The sequence below is a fragment of the Rhinolophus sinicus genome, chromosome 16, assembly GCF_057876585.1.
Source record: "Rhinolophus sinicus isolate RSI-liver-muscle chromosome 16, RSI-T2T, whole genome shotgun sequence".
NCBI classification, from domain to species: domain Eukaryota; kingdom Metazoa; phylum Chordata; class Mammalia; order Chiroptera; family Rhinolophidae; genus Rhinolophus; species Rhinolophus sinicus.
In genome coordinates, this window is record NC_142516.1 from 134150745 (window position 1) to 134159465 (window position 8721).

An 8721-nucleotide genomic window follows, 5' to 3' on the forward strand; every position below is an offset into this window, starting at 1 on the left:
CTGTGCCTCATGATAGCAAAATAAAGAAGTAAGACCCTTATAGTGGGGTGAATAGTGTCCCTTCAAAATTCATGTCTACTCAGAACCTCAAATGTGACCTTATTTGGACATAGGGTCTTTGCAGAGGTAATTAGTTTAGTTGAAAAGAGGTCATACTGGAGTAGGGTGGGCCCTGAATCTATGACTGGTAGCCTCATAAGGCCATGTGAAGACATAGAGAGGAGAATAGCATGTGAAGACGTGAAGATGGAAGCAGAGATTGGAGTGATATGTCTATCAGCCAAGGAACACCAAGGATTGTAGACAGCCACCAGAATCTAGGGGAAAGGCATGCAACAGAACCTTCTCTAGAGCCTTCAGAGGGAGCGTGTCCCTGCCAACACCTTGATTTCAGACTTCTGGTCTTCAGAACTGTGAGAGAATAAACTTCTGTTGTTTTAAGCCACCAGTTTGTGGTAAAGTGTTACAGCAGCCATAGGAAGCTAATACAACACCGTCCCCAGTTTGAGGCCTGGGGACATGACCTAAGACTGAGGAAGTGTGTTGTTCACCCTTCTTTTTCTCCTTCCTGCTGTGTGGAATGTGACCCTATTGGGCTGAGCTGGAATAGCCATCCTGGATCGTGAAAGGAAGCTCTATGTGAAGGGAGGTGGTTCAACCAGGTAGACGCACCCAGCAGCCACGCCAGCCCACGGCCGTTGGTTTATATGTGAGCTGGAAATAAACTGTTCATACCACTGTTATTTGGGGTTTCTTGTCACTTGCTGCTGAACCTAATCCTAATTCACATTGTGAGAGACTTGCAAATGAAAATATGCAACGCAGTGGGGTAAATAATTTGATAGACACAAGCCATGGTTGGGGCACAAATGAATGAATGATTAGCTTACCCTGAGGAGATCAGGGAAGGCTTCAGAGTAAAAGCAACGGCAACTGGATTTAGGGACACAAAAAGGAGTTTGCCAGGCAGCCCGCGTATGGGATGGCAGGTAGGCATTTCAGAGAGTTATGGATGATGGAGTGAGAGAACAGTTCCATGGAACCACCCGTGGGTCTGCATGAGTGAATTTTGAGGTGCAAGGCAGACAATAATGAGACTGAAGAGGGAAACAGAGGCGAGGCGATGAAAAACTTAGAATACCATTTCCAGGTGCTTGCACCTTCTCAGGTCACAAAGAAGAGCCCTCAATGAATGTGCAACAGTGGAGCAATATTATCAGATTAACATTTTAGAAAGATCACTTTAGCTAAGGCTTGGATGGCTTGGAGGGAACAAGGATGGAGTCAAAGAGACCGGGTAGAAAGCCATTGCAGTGGTTGCCTCGTTTGACGATGCAAAGGTCAACATGAGTATAGAGACACTGGGGACAGAAAGGAACAAAAATACAATTTACGTGACTAACTCGATTATCTGTGGGATATGAGAGAAGATAGAGTCCAGGAGGACCTTACTTTGCTGGCTTAGAGCATGAGCAGGTAATCATTACCTGGGACAAGGAGCACATAGGAAGGAGCAGGTGAGTGATGGAATGCTAATGATTGATTCGGCTCCAATCCATCCTTCAGAATTCTGAGGGCCACATTCTCCATTTCCAGAGGGCTTCCTGGTAGGATACCAGTCAGAGGGCGATGGTAGTTGGGACAACAATGCACCCTTCCTATGTGGCTTGCTTCCCACCAGACTGCCCAGGGAGGGTTCTGACAGCAGTAGATGTGAATGTTTTCCCACCTCCCAAAACCAGCCTGATGTATTCCTTGCAGAAATAGCAGTGCCAGCTGGTCAGTGTGCCCCTCCTCAGAGCCCTGAGTCCCAGCTCTGTGGGTTCTGCTCCAAACTTCTGTCAGAACCAAACTCCTGTGCTCTCTATGCATGGTCTGAATCTCAGCATTGCAAGCCCTCATCAGAGCTTCTGTGTCTCTAAACCCCACCCTCTTCCTTTGTTCACCAGAAGGTGAAGTTGCCTTAGTTTCCTCTTTGCTTCTTCAGTCCTCTAATGCCTTTTCACCAAGTTCCTATATTAAAGTCACTCTAATAAATACTGGGTCCTGACTGTTGGTACCCAGAGTGGTCACTGTAAATAGACCCCCAACATAGATGAAATTCTGGGGTTGTTTTGGTTACCTCTATGGGTCATCTGTGAATCAGCCAGATGTAGCTGGAGTTAGGAAGGGAATGTTTGTGTGCTCTTAGCATGTGGGTCACAGTTAATCCCTCAGGGAGTATGGGAAGTGAGAAGAGAAACGTCAGATGATGGAATCCTAAGAAGCCCCAATGTTTAGGAGGCAGACAGAAGAACTCAGGGATGGAAGCAGAATAAAACACAATGATCTGAATTAGGAGAAAAACTGATGACATGCAATGTTTCCTCCCCAAGAGAGGAAAGTTTTGAGAGAAAAGTAGCCCTTGTACAAAAGCTAAGGTAATGATTAAAAAGCAAACAGTAGACTCAGCAGTCACCACGTGTGACCTTCTTGAGGGTCCTTCCAACAGAGTGGTGGACACAGAGGGCGATGGGAGAAGTTTGAGGAGTGAATGGAAAATGAGACAAGGCAGACAGAATATTAGCTGGAGGGCCAGAGGAGAGTGTTTCTATTTTTACCTGAGGGTGACTTGAGCTCCTTCATAAGCTGTGGGAAGGAGCCAATAGAAAGTGAAGCTGACCTGCAGGAGGCAGACGGAAAAGAAGGAGGTAAACTGAAAGATAAGCCTGCAGCAGCCAGTAGATAACTCCCTCTCAGGCTGCTCATACACCCAACAAAGATTTCAGAGTGTCTAAGATGTGCCAGGCACTGTTCCAGATGCTTGAGTTAGTAGTAAATAAAAGAGATAAAAATCAGAGGCTAGAAGCTAGGTGGCAAAAGGGGGCTCAGGATATGAAATTCAAAGTGAAATCTCAAGTGTCAGGGGAAGAAGGGCAGTAGGTTTAGGAAGCAGACTCTAGCTTTATCTATTTTTTTGCCTGTCAAGTGTTTTTCTGTGTGAGGTAGGGAGACTACTCCTACCTTGCAACTGGATATTTGTGCCCCAAGTCAAGGATATTTAATTCACCCTGGCTGGAGTCACCTACTTTAGAAAAAGGGGCACAGATAGTAACTTGCTCCAAATCTCCTTGATATGGCCTTGGGATCCACAGCCAATGGGGATGGTTTTGACCATTCTTTTGAGTTTATAATGCATGGCAGTTTTCTTTCACACTGGATACTGTCACTGCAATCATAACTGATTGCTATAATTACAAAAATGACACACCAGACATGTCTTAAAGGAAGACAACAACTAAAGCATGGATTCAAAACTGCAATGGACATTGGAAGATTCTCTCACACAGCACTGCACTGTCAGGTAGACGAGGTTAATTAGAACAGCCCCTCACTGGTCTGTACAATTCCAATCCATCTCCCTTCCAATCCCTTTGCTAAGCATGTTATTTCCCTTTTAAAACCCTTGGCATACAAAGACCTCATCCTTGCACACCTCTCCAGCAGGCTCCCATAAGGATGCCCTCTAACGCTCTACATTCTGGCCACAAGTAATAACCTGTCCCACCCAATTCTAGTGAGTGTGCTAATCTTTCTTTGTCTGAAATACTTTACAACCATTCTTTAGCCAATTTCTACTCAACTTTTCAAACTAAACCAAAGCATCAGCTCTTCTAGTAATCATCATAATAGAATCTATCACTAACTGCCCTCTATTTTATGCTGGGTGCTTTGCAAGCAGTATCTTTAATACTGGCAACAACTTTGCACAACAGATGCTGAAGCAGGGCCAAATGAAGCTTTACCCTCACCAACAACTCAGAAAAAATCTAACAAATAAAGATACAGGTCGCTGTATCAAAATCACTTGAGGACTTACTAAAACACAGATTCCTGGATCCCACATATATCTATAAATTCAAATGGGCCTGTAATTATTTGACAATTCAGGAAGTTAGGAAATTTAACTCAGAGCCAGAAGAAAAATGAGAGTTGTCAGCATTTTGAAGCCAGCATTATTCATTCATAACAAAAAATAAAATCAGGAGATCCAAGATGGTGGAGTAGATAAACACTGTGCCTGCTTCCTTCCGTAAACATGTTAAAATTACAACTAAATTGTACAACAATCAATCCAGAGAAAAATCTTAAGTCTAGCTGACCAGAAGTTTTATAACTAAGGATATAAAGAAGAAGCCACATCAACACAGGTAGGAGGGGTGGGAACGTGAAACAGGCTGGCCACAAACCTCCACGTGGTTGTTGAAAATAAAGATGGATATCTCAGCCTTGGAAGTCTCCCCAACAGGAGCAAGGGACCCCAGCCCCACACCAGACTCAGCAGCCCAGAGTACTGGTGCCGGGAAGAGGAGCCCACACAACATCTGGCTGTGAAAAACAGTGGGGATTCTGACCATCCAGGTGGGACAGAAGGCTTCAGGCAACACAGACATCCTCCTAAATAGCCTGTGCACAGACTCACTCATTTGCAGGCACTCACCCTGGGATCCAGTGGAGGAATGGTGACTTGGAGGGCGTCGGAGCCATATGGGGGGGCAGACTGAGGTGTGTGGCTTCAAAGTGAGGGTTAAAGGATAGTCACCATTTTCCCTGTGTGGGGTCCTGTTCCTGTACAGCCAGCAAGTGGTCACCATCTTTAATGTGTTGAGCCAGCCCCCTACACTTACAGCCAAATCTGAGTCTGATTGGTCTGGTGAACTCAGCTGTTCCACCCTGCTGACTCACTGGGACCTTGTTCCACCCAGCTCTGCCAACACCAAAGGCACTTTCTCCATGAACATCCTGCCTTGCCCACATTGCACTCTTTCTTGGGAAACTATCAGAGGTGGGGTGGATGGTGACTGGCCTCTGTGTGCTCTGAGACTTTTGCTGAGTCACTCCAAGCTCAGCACTGGCATCAAACCAGACTCTACACTAACCTGGTGACTACAACTATTCCCACTCTAGTGAATCCCTGAGACCCTGTCTCAACCAACTTGCATACCGCATGAGGCTTTTTCATTGGCTAAACCTTAAGGGAGCCAGTGGTGACAACAGGCCTCAGGGTGTCCTAGCATTTTAAGAAGCTACCTAGGCCCAGTACTGGTGGCAGCCGTCCATGGATCACAGGTGGCTTCTCCCACGTGCCTCCTGGCTTAGCACAGGCAGCAAACAACTGCAGACAGCTTTGTAGTTCCTACCAGATAATTCCCAGCCAGTCGCAAGCAGTGGATGACTCAGGCCTGCACCAAAGCCCCTCCCAAGAGTCCCCATAAACAACATACTCAGAGATTGGCTTCAGATCACAGCAGAGCACCACCCAATTAGCCCCACAAGCAGCACATGCAAAGGGCAGTCTTAATAGGCACCAGAGCCCACTGGGGCCAATCCCACTCAGTGGGGTAAGTCCCCTGCATAGCAGCTCATAAGCTGTGGACATGACAAACCCAACAGTAAATCAGCCTGAGGGTCAATCCCACCCGCTGATGTGCCACTAGCAATCAAGGCTGAACAATAACAGGAGGGCACACACAACCCACACAAAAGACACCCCTGGATTACCCAGAGCAGGTGACCAGGGAGACTGTGCCACTGAATCCCACAGAACACTTACTACATAAGACCACCTGGTCAAGACCTGGAGACATAGAATAACTACCTAATACATAGAAACAAACACATGGAGGCAGCCAAAATGAAAAAAAATGAAAAAAAAAGAAGAAGAAGAAAGAAATGCATCCCAAATGAAATAAAAGGAGAAAACTCCAAAAAAGAACGAAAGAAAATGAAGGGAAGCAACCTGCCAGATACAGACTTCAAAACAACTATTATAAAGATGCTCAAAGAACTTAGTGAGAACTTCAATAGAGAGATAACAAGCATAAAAAGGACTAGAGACCATTAAAAAAATCAGTCAGAAGTGAAGAATACAATAACTGAAATGAAGAATGCACTAGAAGGAATCACCAACAGACTAGATGAAGCAAAAGATCGAATGAGTGATTTGAAAGATAAGGTAGCATAAAACACCCAATCAAAACAGCAAAAAGAAAAAACAATTTTAAAAAATGATAATAGTTTAAGAGACCTCAGGGATAACAACATTTGCATCATAGGGGTACCAGAAGGAGAAGATAGAAAACAAGGGATTGAGAATCTAGTTGAAGTAGTAATGACCGAAAACTTTCTTAACCTGGCCAAAGAAATAGACATACAAGGCCAGGAAGCACAGAGAATCCCAACCAATATGAACCCAAACAGGTCCACACCAAGACACATTTTAACTAAAATGGTAAAAGTTAAAGACAAAGAGAGAATCTTAAAAGTAGCAGGAGAGGGCAGCCAGATGGCTTAGTTGGTTAGAGTGTGAGCTCTGAACAACAGGGTTGCCAGTTTTATTCCCACATGGGCCAGTGAGCTGTGCCCTCCACAACTAGATTGAAGACAACGAGCGGCCACTAAGTTTCTGGAGGGGCAGCCGGATGACTCAGTTGGTTAGAGCACGAGCTCTCAACAACAAGTTTGCTGGTTCAATTCCCACATGGGATAGTGGGCTGCGCCTCCTGTAACTAAAGATTGAAAACGGTGGCTGAACTTGGAGCTGACCTGCGCCCTCCACAACTAGATTGAAGGACAATGACTTGGAGCTGATGGGCCCTGGAGAAACACACTGTTCCCCAATATTGCCCAATAATTTTTTTTAAAAAGCAGCAGGAGTAAAGCAGTTAGTTACCTACAAGGGACCTGCCATAAGACTATCAACTGATTCCTCAACAGAAATCAGAAAGGATTGGCAAGAAATATTAAGTGATGAAAAGCAAAGACTTAGAACCAAGACTACTCTACCCAGCAAAACTATCATTTAGAATCAGAGCACAGATAAAGATCTTCCCAGACAAGAAAACACTAAAGGAATTCATCACCGAACCAGTATTACAAGGAATCTTACATGAACTTCTTTAAGACCAAAAAAAAAAAAAAAAAAAAAAAAAAAAAAATGTTGAATAATAAAATGGCAATAGCCACATACTTATCAACAATTACTTTCAATGTAAATGAATTAAAAGTTCCAATCAAAAGACACAGAAGGGCTGAATGGACAAGAAAACAAAACCTTTATATATGTTGCCTACCGGAGACACACTTCAGATTCAAAGACACACATAGATCAAAAGTAAAGGGATGAGGAAAAGATATTTCATGACAATGGAAACCAAAACAAACAAAAAATCTGGGATATCAATACTTATACCAGAGGAAATAGACTTGAAAACAAAGGCTATTAACAAGAGACAACAAAGAACCTAGTAATCCCACTTCTGGATATTTATCTGAAGAAACCTGAAACACTACTTCAAGGGGATATGTGCATCCATATGTTCATTGCAGCATTGTTTACAATGGCCAAAATGTGGAGGCAGCCTTGTTGTCCATCAATGGAAGAATGGATAAAGGGGAGGTGGTACATATATACAATGGGATATTGCTCAGTCATGGAAAGGACTAGGCTCTTGCCATCTGTAGTGGCATGGGTGGACCTGGAGGGTATTGTGTAAGTGGAGTGTCAGACAGAGAAAGACAGATACAATGTGATTTTGCTTATATGTAGAATCTAGAGAACAAAATAAACAAATAAAACAAAAACAAATAAAACAGAAACAAATTCATAGATACAGAAAACATTTTGATAGTTGCTAGATGGGAGGGGGTTGGGGTAAGTGAGAGAGAGGAAGGTATTAAAAAGTACAAATTGGGCCGACGCGGTGGCTCAAGCGGTTAGAGCTCCATGCTCCTAAGTCCGAAGGCTGCCGGTTTGATTGCCACATGGGCCAGTGGGCTCTCAACCACAAGGTTGCCAGTTCAATGACTCGAGTCCCCGCAAGGGATGGTGGGCTCTGCCTCCTGCAACTAAGATTGAACATGGCACCTTGAGCTGAGCTGCCGCTGAGCTCCCGAATGGCTCAGTTGGTTGGAGCGCATCTTCTCAACGACAAGGTTGCCAGTTCGATTCCTCGACTTCCCCAAGAGATGGTGGGCAGCACACCCTGCAATTAAGATTGAACACGGCACCTTGAGCTGAGCTGCTGCTGAGCTCCTGGAAGCTCAGTTGGTTGGAACGTGTCCTCTCAACCACAAGGTTGCCGGGTTCAACTCCCACAAGGGATGGTGGGCTGTGCCCCCTGCAACTAGCAACGGCAACTGGACCTGGAGTTGAGCTGTACCCTCCACAACGAAGACTGAAAGGACAACTTGAAGCTGAACAGCACCCTCCACAACTAAGATTGAAAGAACAACAACTTGACTTGGAAAAAAATCCTGGAAGTACACCCTGTTCTCCAATAAAGCCCTGTTCCCCTTTCCCCAATAAAACCTTAAAAAAAAAAAAAGAAGTACAAATTGATTGTCACAAAGTAGTTACGAGGATGTAAAGTACAACATAGGGAATATAGCTAATGATATGGTTATAACTGTGTATAGTGTCCGGTGGGCACTAGACTAGTCAGGGGATCGCTTCTTAAATTATATAAATGTCTAACCTCTACTCTATACACCTGAGATTAATATAAAATAATATTGAATATAATTGAAAAATTTTAAAAGGGGGTGAAAGTTAAAGGGGTATAAGAGGTCCAAATTTCAAGGTATAAAACAAGTAAGTCATGGGGATATAATATACAGCATAAGAAATATAGTTAATAATATTCTGATAGCATAGTATGGTGTCAGATTGTTGCTGGATTT